Source organism: Protopterus annectens, chromosome 9.part0 (assembly GCF_019279795.1).
Source record: "Protopterus annectens isolate FY-2018-M chromosome 9.part0, PAN1.0, whole genome shotgun sequence".
Classification (NCBI taxonomy): domain Eukaryota; kingdom Metazoa; phylum Chordata; order Ceratodontiformes; family Protopteridae; genus Protopterus; species Protopterus annectens.
In genome coordinates this window covers 771,438,865-771,463,894 of record NC_056743.1, presented here as the reverse complement: position 1 = coordinate 771,463,894, position 25,030 = coordinate 771,438,865, and the positions used below count along the sequence as shown (strand labels likewise).

Sequence of the window (25,030 nt, the reverse complement as noted above, 5' to 3'; positions counted from 1 at the left end):
CCAAAGGGTGTATCTGTGCCATAGCTGGCAATGGTTCCAAAGGTATCAACATGCTCTGTGACGAGGAAATGCTCAGAGCCGAGGCAGCTAGTGGAACCAAGGTGGTAGTACGTTGGATGATCGGTTATGTGCTGAAGCTGTCAATGGTTCCAAAGGTTTCAATATGCTTGGTGTCATGAGACTCGGAGCTGAAGTATATATACTGGAACCAAAACAATTTGCCCTTATCACTCGATGGTGAAAAGAAAGAGTCTGAGTGGAACCTCTTAGCTTTTAATAGGAGGGGTTGAGACCTTCGTAACAGAAAAAAGGAAGACCTTAGTACTCCTTTCAGGATTTATTTCATACACATGAAAAGGGCGCTGGTTGAAAAAAAACAACACAGACAGATGTCGCACCGGAGGACGTATAGAGAGATGTGACACACCCCGACAGTACACAATTGTAAAGAAGTCATGATTAGGTAAATTTTACATTTACATAAAAATACAGTTTAAATCCGGACATTCCCTTCTTTTTTTTTTGACATCCTGACAGGAAAATATTACAAGAAAAAGAACAACAAGCCCAAGAAAGAAAAATGTCCAAGTATCCTTTGGAATCCACTCTTATTAAGAGTTAAAAGTAAACGGAAGAAGAGGGAAACAACTCAAGGAAAAAGGGCCGTGACAATGATGGTACTTTAGATGATACTGATAGTAAATATAAGTGGGTAGAGTAACTATTTATCAAAGGAAATAGAGAAAATATCGAAAACCCATAGATTATAGCACTATATTTTAAGTAAATATGTACTTAGCTGAGAGCTCTTCTGAAACGCGGCTTTACTGCTATGTGGCAAACGAGATTGGGGTAACACGGAGAGGGACATTCTGGGTAGAGACTTAGCTTGAGAGTTTTTTGGCTAACGCGAGCTTGCCACAAGGGCGACTCGGTTCCAATGACGGAACCGATAACCCATCAGTGATGAATGGGAAGAAGATTAACAACATTAGCTAACACTGCAAAAAAAACTTGAAATCAAACCCAGCTCTTACGTTCAAAGAATTTTTAAATTTAACAGGCATACTATGTAAAAACTGAAAAAGAAGGAAAAGAATAACAACTATAAATCATGCTAACACTTTTAGTGGTTTATATAACATTGAAATGTCGCTGTTGAAATAAGTCTCAAGGTGTTAATTATCTGAGTTTAACTTGATTCACTGTATTCCTGTCACTGTATAACAATGTGATGTTGAATTCCTCCTTCCTGTGTATATAGTGTAAATATGTTACTGTAATAAAATTTTCTTATATAAAAAAAGAAAGTGCAGTCGTTAGTTCACACACTCAGAAATCCAGCAATTAAGCTCCTTATCGCCATAAGCCAGTTTGTTATATAAATATATTGAGATTTCTTGGTAGCCATGTTCATTCACTCCTTTGCTTGCATGACTGAGTAGTTACCTCTCTCAGTCTATTGATCTTTCTGTCTTATCCTGTAACAAAAGAAAACCAGAATTTAATAATGTGTGGGAGATAGAGTATAACACTAAATTGTATACAAAGGTATTTATATTTTAGTGTTTCTCTTTAGAATTAGTTCCTCTTCACAATACATATTGATCTCAATATCACAACCAAACACACTAAACAGCATACTACGCCACCTACAAAATAAACATCTTGCTAGATCAGCCACCTTACAAATGGCATAGATTGCTGTTGGGTAGCTAAGGAATGACAAGTCCCTTTTCAAACTAAAATGTACAACTTGGGATAACAGGAAAGCAGCCTGAGCCTCCCCTAAAGGAAAAAAAAAAAAAAAAAAAGACTCATTCTTCTACATAACCTTGCTAAAAGGCCAGCGTAAGACACAGATCTACACACCTGTAACTTGCACAGAAGTCCAGCACTGATAATCCAAAACATCTTTGAAAGCTACTAAATCACTTTACAGGTCATACTTTCTACTAAAGTTATCTAATAGAAAAATTTATTCTTTTTATCTCTGGGAAATATCACTGATGTTTTCATAGAATTTTTCAATGTGTTTCCCCAACTTCTGCTAGAGTGCGAGTGCAATCTCATTCTCAAAAATCCCTTGAACCCTCCCCCTACACATACATATACCTCATTTTTACTTCAAAGCCATCAAAACAAAGGATACTGAAAAACTGAGACCAAATCCCTTCTGATGCCCCCACAGAAAACAGTAACCTACACTCTTTCTTTATCCCTTCTGATGCCCCCACAGAAAACAGTAACCTACACTCTTTCTTTATCTCACTGTAAGACGCCTGGACTCTATTGTAAGTTGTATAGTCAAAGGGTTTTGCTACACCCTACCACAGATTGGAGTATTGGCCATTAGCTGCTTCATCCAATCTTCCTAGCCAGCCCAAATCCACTCCCAAACTTAGATTTTCAGTGGTACATGTGCCATGAATATTTGTCCTTACTGGTTATGGGTTTATGAATGCAGAACCTTTTGAATTCAATTATAGTATTCTGATCACATACATTTTGGTCATTTAGGAGAGTATCCTCATCTTATTTTCTATGTAACCTGCTACATCCATGAAAGATGACTTATCATAGACTAACTTTTCTTCTGGGCTAAAGATGACGGTATCATGATTTGTGTTGTATACAGAGGGCTAATAATCAGTATGGAGGAGAGTGACTGATGGCTACAACCAAAGGCTAATGAATCTGAAGTTGGCAGTGCTCAAATTTACTGTTTATTTAATATTCCTTTCAGAATAGGTACATTTAAATCTTTAAGGTGTTCAAGATAGTATGATCTTTGAAAATATTTACTGTCAAGTTAAGCAGCTAGAAAAGTCTCTTCTAGATGATTTGAATGCTGTGTAATAATATGATCATCTTAGGATTATGGGATCTTCATTTGAGAAGTACAGAAAGTGAGCTTATAAACAGAAAGGAGGGGCAAAGACTGAGCCTTGTAGGATATCAGTGTGAAGTGGAAGAGTCCCTTACCTTTCAGAACTATACGCCACTAAGGTAATTACAACAAATTATACCCTGACCCCCCATTAATATTCCAAAACGTGCACGCTGATTGGTCAGCATGCACGTTGTAAATAGACTTATACTAATGGAAAAAGTCCGGGCGACCGGACCTTTTTCCATTAGTACAAGTCTTTTTTAAAACACCGTCTTGCTATGTTAAAGGAGTTTAACATAGCGAGACAGGTTTAAAAAAAGCAACAGAGATCTCCATTGCTTTTTTTAAAGCTGTCTCGCTATGTCAAACTCCTTTAACATTTCCAAAACTGAAGAAAAACAAACTGTCAAAAAACAAACCAAAAGGTTCCAAACCAGCAGGTGTAAAACTACAAAGGTTTATTAGAAAATGTAAAAGTAAAGTGCTTTTCGTCTCCCTTAGTAGGAAGACTTCTTCAGACAAAGGAAAAAATCATCAAACACAATTTAAAACCCAAAAAAAGGGGTGTGGTTACAAAATTACAAGCAGCTGCCTTGATTGAACCCACTGACATACCTTCACATTTAAAGCTGTATTACATTAAAAGCATAAATAAATGTCCACTTAGTGTAGACAGGGTGTCAAACATAAAAAAGTTTTCAAAAAAGAAACATAAACTTGATAAAAGTAACCAAGAATGTCTTAGTGAAGATTCATGAACCTAATCAAGTGTAAATACTGTTTGTTTCCCTTGAAATACATTTTAGCAAACAACTTTTCATAGGGTAAAACAAAACTCATACAGAATCTTATGATTAAAAATAAAATAAAATGAAGTAATGCTTGCAACCAAATATAATATTCATTCCTTAACAGAAAAGGTAGTAAGGAGTACACATCTCTAATGCATAATGAAGAATCAATAATAAATGAATAAATAAACAGTGAAACTCAACTAGGAGTCTGCAATAAGCGGAATTTCAAAGGCGTTTCTAATAAAAGAAATGTTATTTCTAATATTAAATAACCGAATATGTTTATTTCTGTGTTAAAAATCTAATACAGAAATTGCTTGTCATTTCAACGCCAACAGAATGCAACAGTATATGAAAAAGAATTTTTTTTTTAATGTTCCTTGAGCAATGGGTAAAGCACCAAGCTGCGAGGAGAACACTTTCTAAGCTTTAGTATGCACAGTTGTAGCAGCCAAAACAAGTCAAAATGCAGCTGTTTTAGAAAAAATATGGCGAGGCATTGCGTGAAAGACACGTCTAAATCAAAACAAACAAACTGCAGGATTCACAAGACGGTACTTCATTCAAGAACCGTGCAGGTACTAAGCATGTGAAAAAGGTGGATAGCCAAACAAATGTAAAATCAGCTCACAATCGTGCCCAAGAATACGGCACATTGTTCTGCAAATGAGTTTGCACTGTGTGTGAAAAAAGGTAATAAAGTAGCAGAAGACAAAAAAAAATAAAGAAACGCAACACCTAAGTAAATCCACAGCTGTTGGTGTTCAATGACATTGACAATAAGTAAACATAGCACTTCAAAATACCGTGGGTCTAAACATTAAGGTCTCATTGTTGCTTACGCAAAAAGGTGTATGTGTCTAGAAGTAAGCAAAAATCAAGTCAGACCACAATGCAGAACCTGACAAAAATAAAACATACAAATCCTGAACGAAACTATGCAAAATGAAAATAAAATAAAAATAAAATAAGGTATGGGTCAAAGTACAGCGAAGCGCTGCAAAGGTCAGAAAACCAATGTTTCTCAAGGTAAACATTTTGTGAATTAAAGTTTAAAAACCAGACTTGAGGTTTAAGTAATGATGAAAGAAGTCTTATCTTAGCAGGTTTCTTAACTTTAAAACACAAGTCAAAGAAGTAACTTCGTTCAACCCTGGTGACGTGTAAGAGTTCATTTTAAGTTGCCAAAGGAGTTCCTTTTCTTCTAATAATTGTTGGGGTCCTCCTCTTTCATCTGTAAGTACCTGGTCTATAACTTTAAAAAGGAAAGAGTGAGAAGGGTTGTTATTACAATGCCTTGCAAGGGCGTTAGTGTTGCTCTTCTTCCTAATGTGGTACGTATGTTCATAAATTCTCTCTACGTTTTCTGTCAGTCTTCCCCTATATAAAAGGCAGGGCATGACTGGCACACAGCTAAATACACTACTGATTTTGAGTTACTATTGTGACGACCCTTTGCTTTAAACAGACGTTGCTTCACTATACATGTGGACCTTGTAGATATAAATTTACAGTAGTTGCATGTGCCTTCAGTTCTAGTATGCTTTATTGAAGGTCTTTCCATAATGTTTTTGAGGTTTCTGCCCTAAAAATGATAACAGGTTTGTCCCCTATTTTCTCCGTGAGTTATTTTTCAAAAGATAACTGCCAATTCTTTCTATGTACATTGCTAATATATTTAGCTTCTAATGAAAAAGAAGTAATGAAACTTTTTTTGTTGTACTTCTCTTGGGGAAAAAATGGTTTGACCCATGCTAGAAGAGTGGACACTAAGAATCTGTAATGTGACTTCATCTGACTCTGCCAGGTTCACGTTGGTTTGTTTCAAAGTTAGAATGGGATTGAAAGAACCCAAACCCCTTTTCCTACAAACTTCTCCTATTGTGTCATCCACCAGTGATTCGGAGTACCCACGACTCAAACATGCATTTCAACAAGGTACATTCCTCATTGAAGGCGGACTCTTCAGTAGTCATTCTTGCTGCTCTAACTAGTTGGCCCTTTAAAACAGATTTTTTCTGGTGTAGCGGGTGGCAACTAGAAAAATGTAACATAGTGTTAGAGTGAGTGGGTTTCCTGTAAGTTTTAGCAATATAACCCCTGTGGATGTCGTCTCTCTTCAATTCAACATCCAAATAGTTAATGGGGTCTTCACCAAAGGTAAATGTGAATTTCAAAAATGGAGTGCTGATATTTAAAGCCTCAACAAAGTTGCCTGCATCCCCTACGTTACCCTGAAACATAATGAAAATGTCGTCCAAAAACCCGTTATATAGTTTGACTTTCTGAAAATTGTTGTCCTTAAATACATAGTCATGTTCCCACTGGGCCAGTACTAAATTGGCATAGCTGGCTCCACAAGGGGAACCCATAGCTACTCCAATTATTTGTTTATGTATGCCCCCATTAAATCCAACATAATTATTGTTCAGGATCACGTCTAATAGTTCTTGAATTAGACGGATCTCATCACTCTCCGCTCCATGTGCTATTAGGTTTCTGGCGACATATTCAATCCCTATGTCGTGGGGTATGGAAAAGTAAAGGTCGACTATATCAATTGTAAGAAAATGAATGTTGTCACAGTATTCAAATTTGTCTACATTTTCTAAAAAAGCCCAGGAGTCCTTAACTATTTGTAACTCTTGGGACACATACTTCTTTAATAACTCATCAACGAACTTGGCACAAGCATAAGTAATAGAAGACCTAGCATTGACTAAAGCCCTCATAGGGGGGTTTTGGAGGTTTTTATGAATCTTGGGTAAACCAAATAAGTTAGGTGTTTTTGGGTTGGGAACCACTATATAGTTGTAAATATCAATGCTGATCAAGCCTTCAATCAATAAGTCCCTAAAGAAGGAAAAAAAATTTTTATATGCAATATTCATTTCATTGATACTTGATCTAACATAGGTGTTACTGTTCAAAATGTCCAACATTTTCTTATCCTATTCCTCTTTGCCCAGGATCACCAAACCACCACCTTTGTCTGGTTAGAAAACTCTGACCGGTAAAGTTCTGACTAGGTTCAAGGCTTCTACTTCATTGTCTGAATCATTCCTAATGGTATTCCTCTTTCTAGTCATGTAGAGAGCCCTGAAATCGGCCTCACACATGTGTTCAAACAAAGATAAAGGGGGGCAAACTGGTGGATTGCAAGTACTAGATACCCTCAAAGGGTCTTCTACAAAAGGCTTGTCTCCGAAAATCAAGGACAGGTTAAGTTTTCGGATGTATAACTTCAAGTCAATCAAAGTCGCTGGTAGGTCAAAGTGCTCATCAGGTACAAAGGTCAGTCCTTTGCTAAAAAGGTTACAAAGTTTGTGTCTAATGTTAAAATTAGAATAATTGTACACTTTGAAGTCTCCAGTATTGTTTGATAAAATGGCGGGTGCTGAAGCTATCTGTTCATAGGTTCATACTAGGCTATCTGCCCTAGGGCATTTATAAGCCTAGCCCAGAGTTTTGTAGCTTTCGCCACCCCTTTAGTTTGAAGGATATTATGCCCATTATTTTGCTGTGCCTCTGTCAAGCAGTGACACTGAGGTTATCCCTGGGGTATACCTGCGATCTCCCATCCATTGGTCAAGATTTCTCTTGAACAAAGCCAGCGAGGTGCTCTGCCTCATGTACCGGGATTTTGTTCCACAGCATGGGGAGTCTCTGGGTAATGAATCTGTCCCTCCAGCATGTCCTATTAATAGTAGTGTTGAGGTTTAAGTCTCTTGCCCTTGTACTTCTGATGGATTTAGATTTTTTGAGGTGAAGCATGTTCATTAATTCCGAGTTGGACATGGCCTTGTATGTCAGGCACAGGTCGCCTCTGAGCAGACAGTAAGCGACTGAATAGAGCTGGAGTTCCTTCAGTCGGGCAGCATAAGACATATTTTTGAGACCCTTTATCCTTTTGGTGAGGAACTTTTGGGGCCTTTCCAATTGCTGCAGGTGTTGGGTCAGATACATTCCGAATGGGGCATTGTACTCAATCATTGGTCTGATGAGTGATGAGTACAGGGGAACGATGACCTCCCTTGATCTAGATGTGAATCCCTTCGTGATCAGGTGGGCAATGTAGAAGGTCTTCCTAACTACTTTAGCAACGTGTGTGTCAAACGAAAGGTTACTGTCAACCTGGGTCCCCAGGTCCCAGATAACCTCTTCTGTGCTTAGTGGATTGCCACCTATATGGTAGCTAGGGGTAACCTTGTTTTTCCCGAAGGGTATGACTATGCATTTTTTGGCGTTTAACTTTAGGCCATGGCTCTGGCACCAGTTATCCGTTTCTATGAGACCCTTCTGAAGGATGTCTGTGTCAGATGGGTTTTCAACTATGGTGCCCAGTTTGCAGTCATCTGCAAACTTTGTCAGCCATAATCCTCCTGTGTTTGCTTGTACTTCTGAAAAGTAGATGCCGAACAAGAGTGGGCCTAGGACTGAGCCTTGTGGGACACCACTTGTGACAGGCTTGGAGTCTGACATGGCGCCAGCAACTCTGACCCTGTGGGTTCTGTCACTTAGCCAGTTTGCAACCCATCTTGTGACGTATGGGATTACATTTAAGATGGTGAGTTTTTCAATGATTCCCGAGTGAGGTATTGTGTCGAAAGCCTTTGCCAGGTCAAGGTAGGCTGTGTGGACTACCTTGCCCTCATCAATGGCCTTGGTGACCGTTTCGAAAAAGTCAACCAAGTTTAAAAGGCATGATCTGCCCTTGACAAAGCCAAACTGGGTTTGATCCAAAGTCTGCAAGTCCCCTATGTCTCTATTTATGAGCTCCATTATGATCCTCTCCATAGCTTTGCAGACCAGGCTTGTCAAGCTGATGGGACGGTAGTTTCCAGGGTCGGTGGAGGCACCTCCTTTGTGAAGTGGGACCACCGCTGCCATACGCCACTCCTTGGGTACGTATCCTGAGGTGAGGCTAAGATTAAACAGCTGCCCTAACTGCGGGTTTAATTCCTCATTGAGTTCGTGGAGCACACAACCGGGGACACCATCTGGTCCCATGGATGCTGTGTTTTTTGCCTTGGAGAGAGCAGTTCTCACCTGAGCATTTGAGATGTTTGGGGGGCTACAGTCCTCTAGTATAGATATTTCTCCTTTTGGGAATTTGCACTGAACCTGTCAGCCAGTATGTTGGCAATGTCTGTAGGTTCAGTGAGTTTTACATCATTTTGAACTAATTCTGAGCATATCTGGGAGTTTCCTCCCAGGTTTCTAACATAGCTAAAAAAGGCCTTATGATTGTCTTTTGAGTCCTTAGCGATTTTTTTCTCAAAATTTGCCTTGGATGATTTTATGAGAGATCTTAGTTTTTTACTTATAGTGATCAAGGGTGTCTTCCCTTTTACGGATTTTGCTCTATCTTGTAGTAGCTTCTTCCTTTTGTTGTAGAGCTTGTTTATGGCTGGGGTCCACCAGACTGGACGCTTGCCTTTGGTACAAAGAGTATTTGTTTTGTTTGGGATTGCCTGATCCATGCAGTCCTGGAGGTGCTGGTAGAAGGCATTTGTAAGTGATTCAGCGGTTTGAGTAATGGTTTCCGCTGGCTCGGGGGCCTTGAAAGAGACCACACCAGACTTTAGAAGTGTGAAGTCAGCTTTTGAGAAGTTTTTCACTGTGGTCTTTTTTATCTGGGGTGGGGGCGGGATGTGGACTTCCAGTGAGATTAGTTTATGATCTGATCTCACCAACTGATGTAATGTTGTAATTGATGTTCTCTTTCCTGCCCATCATATTGTATCTCCGTTGATGGTTATGGCCCCTGTTGGAAAAAGAATCATTACTGTCATTAGTGTTAAAATGGTTATTAGCCAAATTGTTGGCTGGGCGCAAGCCAGGGTCATCATTTCTCCAATCTCCCTCAAATGCATCTAATTCTCCAACACCTGTTCCTACACGCATTGCAGGCTCAGGGTCTTTACTACCATAAGGACACACAAAAGTTATTGCGTTGGGTTTGATAACCAAAAATGCCTTTACCCTGAGAGGGAGGTGGTTTAGGGTAAGCAGATCCATTTTTGTAGTCATTAATGACGCTTCCTAGTTTCTTTAATTTCGCCTCAGAGTTCTTAACTAATTGTTGGTCAATTGATGAAAACACTCTCTTGTAATCGTAATGGTACCTCAAAGTCTGGGTGTGTCCTTATGTCATTATTCAACCCAGTGACCTCATTTGTCAATTTTTCTATGGATATGGCATGATGCTTACATATCATGTCCATAAGTTCGGTACCATGTCTGTCAAATAAAGAAAAGTTGTTATTTGTAAAATTCTGTTCCAGCCTCCAAACCTGATGGGTACTGCCAAGATCGTAAACCTTTCGGTACTACTCCCCGTTTCTTACATTCTGCAAAGTAACTCACTTCCAGTTGTAGTTTAAGTTTCAACATTTTCTTGTCAACTTCCTTTAATTTAAATGAATTGTGAATTAAGGTTTAAAAACCAGACTTCGTTCAACCCTGGTGACATGTGTCTTTCATCTGTAAGTACCTGGTCAAGACATTGTACTAACACTAACGCCCTTGCAAGACATTGTAATAATAACCCTTCTCACGCTTTCCTTTTTAAAGTTATAGACCAGGTACTTACAGATGAAAGAGGAGGACCCCAACAATTGTTATTAGAAAAAAAGGAACTCATTTGGCAACTTAAAATGAACTCTTACACGTCACCAGGGTTGAACGACGTTACTTCTTTGACTTGAGTTTTAAAGTTAAGAAACCTGCTAAGATAAGACTTCTTTCATCATTACTTAAACCTCAAGTCTGGTTTTTAAACCTTAATTCACAAATGTTTAACTTGAGAAACATTGGTTTTCTGACCTTTGCAGCGCTTCGCTGTACTTTGACCCATACCTTATTTTATTTTTATTTTGCATAGTTTTGTTCAGGATTTGTATGTTTTATTTTTTTCAGGTTCTGCATTGTGGTCTGACTTGATTTTTGCTTATTTCTAGACACATACACCTTTTTGTGTAAGCAACAATGAGACCTTAATGTTTAGACCCACGGTATTTTTGAAGTGCTATGTTTACTTATTGTCAATATCATTGAACACCAACAGCTGTGGATTTACTTAGGTGTTGCGTTTCTTTCTTTTTTTTTGCCTTCTGCTATTTTATTACCTTTTTCACACACAGTACAAACTCATTTGCAGAACAATGTGCCGTATTCATGGGCACGATTGTGAGCTGATTTTACATTTGTTTGGCTATCGCCTTTTTCGCATGCTTAGTACCTGCACAGTTCTTGAATGAAGTACCATCTTGTGAATCCGGCGGTTTGTTTGTTTTGATTTAGACGTGTCTTTCACGCAATGCCTCGCCATGTTTTTCCTGAAACAGCTGCATTTTGACTTGTTTTGGCTGCTACAACTGTGCATACTAAAGCTTAGAAAGTGTTCTCATCGCAGCTTGGTGCTTTACCCATTGCTCAAGGAACATTAAAAAAAAAAATTCTTTTTCATATACTGTTGTTGCATTCTGTTGGCGTTGAAATGACAAGCAATTTCTGTGTTAGATTTTTAACACAGAAATAAACATATTCGGTTATTTAATATTAGAAATAACATTTCTTTTATTAGAAACGCCTTTGAAATTCCGCTTATTGCAGACTCCTAGTTGAGTTTCACTGTTTATTTATTAATTATTGAGTCTTCATTATTCATTAGAGATGTGTACTCCTTACTACCTTTTCTGTTAAGGAATGGATATTATATTTGGTTGCAAGCATTACTTCATTTTATTTTCTTTTTAATCACAAGATTCTGTATGAGTTTTGTTTTACCCTATGAAAAGTTGTTTGCTAAAATGTATTTCAAGGGAAACAAACAGTATTTACACTTGATTAGGTTCATGAATCTTCACCAAGACATTCTTGGTTACTTTTATCAAGTTCATGTTTCTTTTTTATGTTTGACACCCTGTCTACACTAAGTGGACACTTATTTATGCTTTTAATGTAATACAACTTTAAATGTGAAGGTATGTCAGTGGGTTCAATCAAGGCAGCTGTTTGTAATTTTGTAACACACACCCCTTTTTTGGGTTTTAAATTGTGTTTGATGATTTTTTTCCTTTGTCTGAAGAAGTCTTCCTACTAAGGGAGATGAAAAGCGCTTTACTTTTACATTTTCTAATAAACCTTTGGAGTTTTACACCTGCTGGTGCGAAACTCCTTTAACATAGCGAGACAGTTTGTAAAAAGCAACAGAGATCTTGCTTTCTCCATTGCTTTTTTCAAAACTGTCTCGCTATGTTAAATGGGTTTAACATAGCGAGACAGCTTTAAAATAAGTAACGGAGATTCTCCGTTGCTTTTTTTAAAGCTGTCTCGCTATGTTAAACCCATTTAACATAGCGAAACAGTAAAAAGCAACGGAAATCTTGCTTTCTCCATTGCTTTTGCCCACAGCTCTGATGTACTGCGTAGGCATACGCATGCGCAGTACATCAGAACTACCGCAGAATACCAGACAGCTGCGGAAGGGCAGCAAGGAGGCATTATACAATGCCATTATTTAAGAAAAGTAATTATTTTTTTCTTAAATAACGTCATTGTATAATAGCAATAACCCACTTCTGGGTGTGGGTAATGCTGGATTTACCCATGGTTGGCTTTGTTTGGCCACTCGGGCTTCGCCCTCGTGACCAAACCACGCCAACCATGGGTAAATCCAGCATTACCCACACCCAGGCGTGGGTTATTGCTATACTATACTCCACTAAGGTAATGAACAACATGCTATTTGCGATGCAAAATATTCATGCAAACGTCACTTTGGCATGATTTTACGTATTCCAACATCAATTTTAGTAATCAATTCCAATGGTCAACAACCATCTCTGTGAAAAAGTATGCTCATGGATACATGCAGAAGTCAGTGATGTCTGCTGCTTTCTCCCCTGCTTCCTTCTGTTCTTCACCACTTCACATCTGCCATGATCTTTTTGCATCAATATAATTTCTCCCTGTCTCTTCAATCTAAGGTGAGAAGAAGTGCATATTGTTTTGTCTCTGGTCATATCCATTATCCTCCATTACATCTGGAGTCATTCCAACAGAATGTCCCTTTCCTTGTACGTTCTCCAGAAATGCACTGAGCACTAACCAGGTCTTTGTATAATGGAAGTACTCTCTCTTTGCTCTTAACCACTGAGTATATTCTAAAGCAATACTTGCTGCAGTCTACACCCTCAGATCCTTTATTCTGCTGATACCATCAGTTCTGTGTTCCCCACCTAATACTTCAGACCAACATTATTTTAGCTGAAGTGCAGTAGTTTTCATTTGTTTGTGCTAAACCTCAACTGTACTGAGTCAACTATATTTGTACAGACATCAAAGAGGCTGATCCTGTTCTTTGTTCGCTCGAACATTTGAGAAAAATACAGTTAGAGCACTGGACCCAGAACAGACACTTTCACTGTTCATTAGTCACATTCCTAATTTCTGACATGGTTCATCTTACCACAACCCTCCAAGTCTTGCTGCTCAACCACACAGCTAGCCAGTTTGTCAGTACTGGTCACACCCTCTAAACATTCCAATTGTCTTATCAGCTTCCTCTGTGGGACTGAGTGAAAGGTCTTCTAGAACTTTAGGCAAACTATATCTACTGGTACTCCTTTAACATGTGTACATGTAACCCAGTTATAAACTGGATTAGATTTGACTAAGGACCCCCCTGGATCTATCCCCTTGCTGTCTACTGTCCAGTTCTCCCGAAATGCTAGTAGCCTTTCCCTCAGGAATATATGACTTTCACTGACATTGTGGTTGAGCAACCAGACCTTTAGTTTCCTGAATCTTTGTTCCTGTACTTCAAGCAGGTATATCTGGTTATCCATAGCACTGAGGAAACTTTAGCAAGAGTCACCCAGAGAAGTGGTCATCCAGGCAGCAAAAAGGGCTGCTTGTGCCGCAACTGTCCAAGGACTATCCAGCCTACTGCAGCTCCACTGCTTCAATGGATCATCTGGACTTGGTGTCCAAATAAGTCTACTGTAGTTGATGATCTCCTTGTTTCAGTTGCAACTACTCCTCCAAACCTACCTCTGGAGATAAGATCTTGAACTCCTTTTACTTTACTGGAACAGCCAGTGTGCACCTAAATGGCTCTGGCCCCATCATCTATGTAGCTGACATGAGCACTACAACACAAATGAGTGTCTAATTCCTTCCAATGACATGCATGTTCCCACACACACCGTATGTGTCACAGGTGTGGGATACCATGCCCACATTGCCACAGTTTCCAGCTATCACACAAACCCCACTTGCTCTGGAGCAACAGACAACTGAGAGCTATTGTTCACTTCCCCTGGAATAGGTGAGACAACAAAAAGCACTTATTCACCCCTCCACCCTGTTCTTCCAGTGCCTGAGCAGCTGTTTAAGCTTGGGTTGTTTGGATCATGATCAGGGCTTTAGCCCCCTGTGCTATGGAGCCTGGCTTAGTGATAAAAGCTATTTGTTCTTCTAAGACTTAGATCAGATCATTGCTCAGCCTGACCAGTTCTGCCCTCCCTATCTTTATGTTGGGAATGTTTGAGACTACATCTACCACTATTTTCGGAGTCAGAATGTAACAGATGTGTGAACACTTAAGCCTTATAGCACCTGCAGTAAATACATTAAAACGTGATTTAATCTGCAGTATGCATGTTTTTCAGGGTCATGGCAAAATGTGCAAACTTGAGATTTTTGTTTCAATGCAATGTATAAAAAGTATATGAAATCTGTAATTGCATTCTGCTGGGAAAAATAGCAATTATACATACAATGTGAAATGTATAATAGACGTGTAAAATAGAACATGGCAGTTATTCTGCCCAGGGCCTACAAGACACATGACTATTCCATGGCCCGGAAGCTTAACGTCATAAAATAATTACAACAGCTAGAAAAAAAAAACAGGAAAGCAACCTCTGCTAATCTGCTTCCATGAGTTCTGTACTGAAAACATGTAAATCAAACAGCACACCTCTGAAATATTTTGCACTTATGTCTATCTACCTGTAATGTGGTCTGAAAATTCAGCCAGTTTAGTTTAAAGCTTGGTAACTTTTAGTTAAGAATAGACAGGAAAAAGTATACCTATAGAAATATATTTTTCTTTCTTGTAACCTGTTTAAAGTGATTTTTGTTTTCTCTGTATATCTAACTTAACTGCACTGCTTAATGCATTCTGCTAAGGTTTCTGTTTTATTTCTTCTTAAAGTATTTTTATTTGTTCACTTAAAAAGCTTGTTAAAGCCCATCTAATTACTTATTAAATGATAACAGGCTAGTTCTAAATTGTGACAAGTTGTTGGACTCCACCTCTAATAAGAAAGACTGCTGTGCTATACACAATCATTTATGCTTATTATTTAGTTTATTAACAAGAGTACAAAAAAGTAACTGGGATCTCTGGCCAGGCAATCTACATTGTGACAGTTTACATTCCTGACACTGGACAGAAAGGGTAGTATGGGAGAATATTACCAGTCCACCCTGAAGACAGCGTGTGTACGTGTTTGTGTGATACGGAGAATGAGAATATAAAAGTTCAAAGTACAATTACTGTGGGCAAGTGAGCAATGGAAAGTGCTAAAACACAGAATAATAAGGAAGAGGTCTGGTGAGCTACGCTACAGACTGTTCTGTGGAGCATTCAGGATGAAGCCAGTTCTTGGGTGAGAATGGTCTAGGACTATATCTAGGTCAACAGTGCATATTACGTGCATTTTCTTGTGGCTGTACTGCATACAGGGAGTTGTTAATGGGTCACATTAGTGTGCTGTGTTATACTTTAATCTAATCTGTTAGTGCTAGCGGCCATACCCTTGGTAGCCATCAGTTTTACACAAGTTATTTATGGACAGCAGACTGATACAACATCCATAGACCCTGCCCACTAGACGTCACAATGACTGGCACTAGTAGGAGTGTCGCACTAAATGAACCTGGCTTTTAGTGTGGTTGGCAGTGGCGGGATTCAAACCCAATGTGTCTGCCGCTATCCTGGGTCTTAATAAATAGCAAACCTGCTGGCTGACAAATTCAGTTCAAACTTTACCTCTCACCCCCCCCCCCCCCAGCCACCCCACAAGAAATAATTACAAGCATAACCACTCCAACTATTAGTAGGGAGCATGTCCTGGCAGTGCTCGCTAAGGCCAAAAATACAGCCTCAATGGGCCCGGACAGTATTCCAGGATGCCACCTGCATAGCTGGAAACATGACCTATCAACATGACAGTCACTATTTAACTATAGTCGTATAACAGGTTTTGTACTAAATGAATGGAGGACTACAATGGTTCACACTCTTCACAAAGGTGGGCATCAACAGACCCTGTGAACTACAGACCTGTTAGTCTAACCAGTCTCGCATGCAAAGCCATGGAATGAATTATCATAGAAATGATCAACAAAGGCAGCAGCAACCTTCAAACACTGGACTTGACACAGTTTAGCTTTGTCAAGGGAGGTTAGGCCTACTAAACCTGGTAGACCTACTTGAAAAGGTCACCAGGGCAATGGATGAAGGGAAAATGGTGCATATAACACCTACCAAGACCTGACTAAGGCACTCAATAAAATACCCCTCACAAGCACTGTTGAGAAACTCACCAAACTGGGCATAACCCCCCTACATAATCCACCGGATTGCCAGCTAACTCACCAGCAGGGTCCCTTAGACTCCACATTGGGCCAGCTCCTCTTTGGCATCTATAACCCCCCTACATAATCCACCGGATTGCCAGCTAACTCACCAGCAGGGTCCCTTAGACTCCACATTGGGCCAGCTCCTCTTTGGCATCTACTTCAGTGAGGTCAAGGATAATGGCAAGGGCCTTTGGCTGACCAAGTTCGTAGAAGACTGCAAATTAGGAGCTATCATGGAACCCCTCCCCATGACATTAACATCTTGCAACAGAGTCTAACACAGGCAAATGACTGGTGCCAAAGTCATGGCTTAAAAATCAATGCCAAGAAATGCATTATAGTATCTTTTGGGTAATTAGTCACTCAGGAAAATTATGCTATCAATAACACACCTCTAAGAGTTGACACAGTAGTCATGGATCTGGGAACATATGTAGATAATAGCTTGGCGTTTGACTAACACATGGCTAAGATGGTACAAAAATAATTCTATGTTGTCCAAATTGCAAAGTACGGGCATGGTATCCAAGTCCAGGAAAGTTGTAGTGCTGTTTTGCTCAACTTTCATTAGACCCATCATTGAGTATAATGTCCTTTTCAACATGTACCCGACCAGACATGTGCAACAACTGGAATGCCTGCAAAGGTTCCTTACCAAGAGAATCCAGGGCATAAATACATTGTCCTATGCAGATCACCATGAAGCCCTATCTCTGTATTTGGTCTCCTGCAGACTACTGAGAGATGTTTTATGCCTAGCATACAAAGATACCTTTGGATCCAGCTCTAATGGAACTTTTGCACATCTAAAAAATGAACATCATCAGAACTACCAAATCTAAGGATTTAAGTTTTCCTTGTGACATAAATAAGATATAGTCCAAATGGATGTGTGTCTCAGAGGATTCCAGCCTCTGGACTAGACTCACGTCCATGGGAAGCAGAGTTTCTCCCTAACCCTGTTCAAGTGTAACCTTGACCAATGGATGGGAAATCGGAAATCCACCCCAAATCTGGCCCTCATGTTTCTGATGGACAAACGCAGAAAGTAAATTATGTCCAAACTAACATACCCCCTCCGTATAACCCTTAGCAATGTCCTAATTAACATACCCCCTCCTACCCGCTCCTGATATAAATGATCAAGATACAAACAGCGTGTCTAGGCTTATAAAGGCTGTAGTAGTCATTAGCTTAGTATCCACATATAAACCTTTGTACCTAAAAAAAGCCCTTGGTACTCTTTCTGATCTCTTCCTTTCGATATCTGTCTTTGTTGCCTTTACACTCTTGTCATTCTGCTAGATCCTTTTAATGTGCACTCCCCCACCACCCACCAAAGTTCCTAACATCTGCCCTAACTGCTAGGTTTACATTTTCATGGAGCAACATTTGCCTTCTGTTTAGTCCGTCTCTTTCTCATTTCCTTGTCTTAGTTAACCCAATGCACTCTGTAGCTGAACTACCCCACTTCACTCTCTCACTTTGTGAAGCCTCCTAAAGCATCTCTGACCATTTCCCCAAGCATAGCATAATCTGCTCTTTTAAAATCAAACACTCATCTTGTCTTCTTACTCTTCATTCTACTGTATACTATAGAATGGTATGATTACTATTTGCTAATTGCACATTAGCCTGGACATCATGACAATATCTACAGTGCCTCAGCCTTTCAAAATGAATATGCAAGGAAGGCCCTAAACCTCCCCATAAAAGAATGGCCTATGAAGTCCTACCAGTCCAGAAAGAATCAGGGCTTTGTGCTTCCACTATGACTCAAGTTACATTTGAACGAGGTTACAGCTGGATAAATACAATGGACTGTAACCATTCTGAATGACAGAAAAACAAATTCTGCAGGTGGGAGCAAGCACCCACGCACTCTCATATAGTGGGAGACCTATAAATGCCAACTCCACAGTCACACAAACGAAGGAGATCTCAAATATGGAAAAATAACTGCCTTTACACAGTTACAAACTGCACTTCAGTGATTTTCAATGGAAAACAATTGAGAAGTTTAACTAAGCTGAGCTCAACAAGATACAGGAAAGCTGGGTTTTGCTTCAGAACAAGGACCACAGTTCAGTACTAACTTCATACCCAGAGAAACCTTCTCTGTGGACGGAGTGTTGTCATTATTTCCCTGCTTTTTTTCTGAAGCATATCAGATATGCTTATTGGACCAGCAAGAACCTTTCTACATATTAAAATCATTAAAAAATCCAGGAGGCTTCTCTCCTTTCAGATAAAAGCTGGTCATGACAAGTCCTGGACTCTTCCATTTTTATCCTAGGTTATTCACCAACTGCATGCCAACTATAGAAGCCCATTAAAGGCTCCAAACAGTAAAAGCCCTTCCATGCCTAGGTGACCTTCTGATGGCTTTGACTGCTGACACGTCATACATTACATGGGAGGGCATGATAATAGGCAGACTGTTCAAGGTATCTGGACATCTTCCAAGGCAGCACACTGGACATCAGCATTTTGGAGAAGAAGGCAGTTGTTCTGCTCTTCCGAGCCTTCCAGAACTCACTTCCCACAACTGTGAATGCCACCCACTCCAACAACATGGTGGCCGTTTAGTACATTAATGGGAGAAATCAGTCATGTACCCCACACACACAATCTGGGCTATACTGTCATATTTCACCCTGGTAGCCACTCATTTTTCCAAGGGAGGCCAATCCACTGGAGAACAAGATCAGGTATTACCTCCTACCTCACAAATTATCTCTCTGCCACTCCCCCTGAGGATCATTACATTTTCTAAAACTATGAAATACCTTAATGGAACATTTTTGATTATCCAAGTCATAGTACAGCAGCTAATTCTACCTCATCCCTCCCCTAAGGTGAGATGTTGTCCAGAAGTAGACAACTGGACCCCTCCATGCTTCTCTATTTCCCCTGAAGTTCTTCCAGAAAGTCAAGTTATAGTTCTGTAGTAGCCATGACAGATATGATTTCCCTTTCTCCTGCCTCATTTTCTGGGGAAGACCCTTTAACTACATTCACCCATCAATCTGACAAGTCTAATATGCACAGCCATAGACTAAATTATCATGGAAATGATAAAGACATTGGCAACCTACAGACACTTTACCCATCTCAGTCTGGCATTGTCAGGGGAAGTTCTTGCCTAGTCTTCCTGCTAAACGTCTTTGAAAGGGTCACCAAAGATATGAATGAGAGGAAAAATGGTGCACACTGCCTGCCTTCACCTGGCCAAGGCTGTTAATACAGTACCCCACTTGGGTATTGTTGACAAACTCTCAGAACTAGACATCATCTACATAACTGACTGGATTGGTTGCTGGCTCACAGATAGGACCCAAGAAGTCAGGCTCAATGTGAAGAAATGCATTATAGAGCCCTTTGGGAAGTCTTCCATACAAGCCAATTACTCCACTGATAAAACACCCCTAAGATTTGACCCAGTAGTTAGGTATTTGGGAACATATGTTGACAGTAATTTGGCCTTCAACCAACATGCAGCCAAGACAGTAAGAAAATCATTCTATGCCACCAAACTCATAAGTAAGGCTATGGCATCCAGGTCCAATGAAGTTATAGTACCACTCTACTCAGCCCTCATTACACCCATCATTGAATGCAATACCCCCTTTGGCATGTACCTAACCAGGCACCCACAACAGCTGGAACACCCTCAAAGGTTTCTCACCAGGTGAATCCAGGGTATGAATACCCTGTCCTACACAAATCACCTTATTCAGAGTTTATCCCTGAACCTTTTCAGGCAAAACCTTGATAATTGGATGAGAAATTGTAAATTCACTGCTGGTCTGACCCCATGTCTCTAATGGAGAGAGGTCAAAAATAAAATTAACTAATCCCAAACTAACATATCTCATCCCTGCACATAAATGGTTAAAAGAATGCATCAGTTGTGCTGGACAGCTTTGCCTGAGTGTGTGTGTTTTATCACACTGCTGTGTTCCGGTACAGCATATTTACTATGGCACAAAACTGCCCCAGAAGCTGTCACTTCTCTAAAAACAGAAAAGGACACCCTTTTTTTGTCTAGAGTTTAATGATGCGCAACACAGAAGTGAACAGACAACTCATTTATGTTGTTGTATTATTTCCTTGCTTTGAAAGCTCCGACTGTCAAACACACTGCCAGTCATTCCAGCCACACCCACCACCTGCACATCACAAAAATGGTAGTAAGTTTCTTAACGTTCACCAGACCTGCAAATATTTAAATATACACTGCAGCAATATTAGTTATCTAACAACTGCGAAAGGGCTGTGCTGCATCCAGTGTGTTAAATAAACAAGACTCAATAAAACTTTGTTTCATTACCAAGATGAAAAAGATTGCTAAAAGTCTGAACATCGCAGATCTCAATGGTATACCAAAGAAACAATGGTGTCCTTTAAATATCTAGGTTTATGCCTCTTTACTCATCCCTCATCAGGCCCATAATGGAGTACAATGCCCCTTTCGGGATGTACCTTACCAGACACCTGCAGCAACTGGAAAGACCCCAAAAGTACCTCACCAAGAGGATCATAGGGCTCAAACAGATGCCATATGCTGCCCGGTTAAAGAAACTCCAGCTCTACTCAGTGGCATACCGCCCGCTCAGAGGCGATCTGTGCCTGACGTATAAAGCCATGTCCAACCCGGAATTAACGGACATGCTGCACCTCAGAAAATCCAAATCCCATCGAGCTACGTGCTCGAGAGACTTGAACCTCAGCACTGAAATAAATAGGACATGCTGGAGGGACAGATTCATAACCCAGAGGCTCCTTTCACTCTGGAATAAAATCCCAGTCCAGGTTAGGCAGACTCCCTCATTGACTCTCTTTAAGAGGAATCTTGATGAGTGGATGGGAGATTGTAGGTTTACCCTGGGTATCACTTCTGTGTCACTGTTAGACAGAGGCACAGTATACTAACCTCGAAAAAGGGCATAGCAAAATTAATTTAAAATGGGTGGCGAAAGCCAAACACACTCTGGCTAGGCTTATAAATGCCCTAGGGCAGATAGCCCAGTATGAACCTATGAAATAGTCATTTAACTTTCATAACCATATGGAAAATACCTCCTGAAAAATAACTCCCTTTCTCTCTAGACAGAGGTGCAATAAACAAAAGATTCCTCCTAGAACAAATTGAATACAGGTTCCCCATCACAGCCACATGACCTCTAAAAACACTCATTCACTTCAGAGTCCACCGAAAACAAAATCTGGAGATTCCTTTCCAACCCCCCACCCCACCCCCTCCTGAACACCACTGCATCACCATCTTCCAAAGCCAAATGGCACCCAGGTTACCTACAGAGCTGAGCTACACCTAGGTTCTCTTCTTTTCAAACTGTTTCAACCAGGTGCATTTCTACCTCTTGCTGCCCAAGTCCGTAATAAAACCAACCCCTACAACCTTTACAGCTTTTCCAAATTGACTTCCCCACTCCAAACCTCCCAAACCAAAGTGCACTCTACTGAACGCTCCTTCCCCATTCTTGTAGCTAAACTATGACCCCGCCACCACTACCCACACATCACTTAACTCCTACATACCTCTCAACCGTCCTGATTTTCGCCTCATAATTTGGGTCTGCTCCTCACAAAAGTTGTGGTTTTCTGGATTTTTATGGTAATTAATTCACTAAATTATTACAGGCATATTTGAGTTATAGATGTCATACCCTTCAGAAAATACACTATGACACGATACCTTTTATTCTAGCAACTTTCTAAATTTATAATAGCAATGTGTAAAACATACCCAGTTATTTTTGTCTTCGTCCAGATTTTTTTTTGTGTGATAAGAGGATGAGAAGTATGCTCCTACCTCACCTGTACCACTTCTACCAGCTGTCCACACCTGCTGCTCAGATTTACTACAAAAATTAATCCACGTTTATTTTCTCATTTAATGGTATATGTGCTGTGCCTAATATTGTTTATTGTGATCAATGGTACTAAACTACGATAAACAAACACACTTACAGCAAAGTTACACTGCTATTTTCTGAAACTAAAGCCCAGGGTGAATCTGTTTTAATTTACAATAATTATAAATATGCAGTAATGTAAAACCAGCGAATTTATTGTGCGGGATTAACTAGAAAAGGCTTAAGGCGCTCAACCAGCAGCACAGCAAACTAGCTCGAAACATTTCAGCCATTTATTATACTATATTGATGGATTACTTCAGCTCACATAGTAGTGCAGTTCATTCTTGTTCTGAATAGGTCATACATACTTGGTGAGAACATGGTACGTTTAGTCAACAACAAGCGCTCAAACGTTCCTATGATTATCCCCAGTTCGAGCAGACTCAATGTCAGCTTAACTCGTCAGCTCCACTAAGAACATTTTCTGTGCAAAAAAAAAGGTTGAAAATAACAATAAATAAATCATTTCACGCGACAACCAAACAATTTTCAATAGGGGAAAAACCTCCTTTCAACATCGTAAACAACACGGACCCACTATTTAGACGTCAAAATTGGAGCAACAGCTAACGATTTCAAGGCTGGGCTTCCGGGTTGCACAGTAAGTCTCACGAGATTTCGCATCTACTAAAAGGCGGAAGTAAATACTATTTCGGAGAAATCGTAAAAACTTGAACTAATGGCTCTCATTTCTTTCAGTTACAATACGAACTTTTCATTTACAATTGGAAAGTGACGTAGAAATGTCTTTACCTTGTGTACTTTGCATCACTGACAAAAAGAAAAAAAAACACAAACATTTTTCCGATAGCGCACACTTACTAATAATTAAACTATATTCCAACCCCATACAAATGAAATAAAAAAAATAATCTAACATATTTTTCTTACTATATACGGAATTCCAATCTGTTCTCAATTTTTGTAAGAAAAGTACCTCGAAAACGCCAGCGAGCTTAATATTATGACTTGAAAACACATTACATTTTATGTAAGTTTACGCAAAACACAGCCGTAACCTTTCAGGTTCCCAGGTTGTAGATGATACATTTGGGTTCAGCTATTGCCCGAGTTTTTTTTTTTTTTACGCCAAATACATTCATTTAGTCCCGTTGCAAATATATATGACAGTGGCAGGCAGAAATACGTGATACTGTTGCAGATAGTTTTGTTTGTGCCTGTACAGACAGCAAACCTCTTGGAGCAAGAAATCTGTTCAAAGCCGTAAATAAAAGTGAGACAAAGGCCCAAAAATAGGGACATTTTTTTAAATATTACTCTTACAAACTCAGTTGATATAATAACAGGTTTTGCATTAACATGAATCCATGAATTTTCTGAAGGATATGAAGCTTGAAACTTAGCTGTATGCCATCATTTTACAACTTCAATCTTTAATGATTTACCACTAATTTGCCTGAAAAACACAATTTTATGAAAAAAAAACCAGACCTAAAATATAAGGCCAAAATATGGACATTCTGCGAAAATCTGTACAGTCGAGTGGTAAGACAGAGAGGCAATATGTGTTCGTCCATTAGCAGTTGATAAAATGAGGTTGCTTTCCTTACTTCAGCAGCGCCTCATTATAGTCCTAAAGTAATTGGGACATATCCATACGATTTATTTATTTTGTGTAGTTACAAAGCTAACCATTTTAAATGTATTACCACCGATTCCATTTCCTGATTCTTTTCAACCCGAAAAAAAATACTAATAAATGTAATTTTGAACATTTTACCCAATTAAAAGGTAATTGTACTAGAAGTCAGTTTGTATGAGTAACCTAACAAAAGTACATCCTGCCGCATTTTATATTTGAAATGCGTGATTATTTCTGCAAGACTGTTCATTTCTAATTAATCGTTTATTTATGATCGACCTTAAGAGACGTTACATAATACTTCACATACTGAAAATGTATACCTTACAGAGGAAACATTTCGCAGTGGGGTAGGCAACCCGAAGTAGGGACCACAGAAGGCCTGTTTAAAGGTTGTGAAACGTTGATACATCAACTACTCTCGGACCCGAGGAATTAATAAAAACTAAAACCCCGTAGTTATGTTATATAAAAAATAAGATGCATCTAATGTTAACATTTTAAATATCCCACTATGTTTTATGTCACTTTCCTTTAACCATATTGCTATGCTATGTCTTTGAACAGAATTGCAGATACGTTGACATGGCTTATTAAACGTTAAAATACGTTTAACAGCTTCCCAGATCATATGCCAGCTACTTAAGACACTCCTCAGAGTGTAATTACTGCACTATTTGTTTTATTAACATGATAAACACAAATAATGTACTAATGCAATAGGTATTAGTCTAATAGTTTATAAGGCTATTTGTAATTTTTATACTGTAATTTAAAGTTGGTTATCTCATATTTCGTGATCTCTTTATTTTTCTTTTTATTATATTTTATTTAGCCTCACTCCAGGTACACGATACAATTAGGACTATCTTAACATGAATGCTTTTCTTTTGTATATAATCATTTTTAAGTTTGTCACTTAAGAAAGTGAGAGTTATTATTCTTGATATCTGGTCAAAATTTTCCAAATATTTAATGTCTGAAGCAAACCTAATACATTATCAGGTATTTAAGTATATAATTAGATCTACTTTATATTGTTTGACGCTGTAAAAGAACGATGTTGCAGCATAAGGTATGCATGTTTTGCAATATAGACTTGAATATTAAAAATGTCATGCAAGTGATAAAATAATCT

The 25,030-nt window shown here is 39.2% G+C and overlaps 1 long non-coding RNA gene across 1 annotated transcript; it reads right to left on the bottom strand.

The window, feature by feature from the left end:
• Positions 1–1,112: 1,112 nt before the first annotated feature.
• LOC122811513 lies at positions 1,113–22,868 on the bottom strand. Its single transcript, XR_006366263.1, has 2 exons — positions 22,598–22,868; positions 1,113–1,481 (listed from the first exon to the last, which is right to left on the bottom strand). It is a non-coding gene; the product is annotated as an uncharacterized LOC122811513 (long non-coding RNA).
• Positions 22,869–25,030: the final 2,162 nt, after the last annotated feature.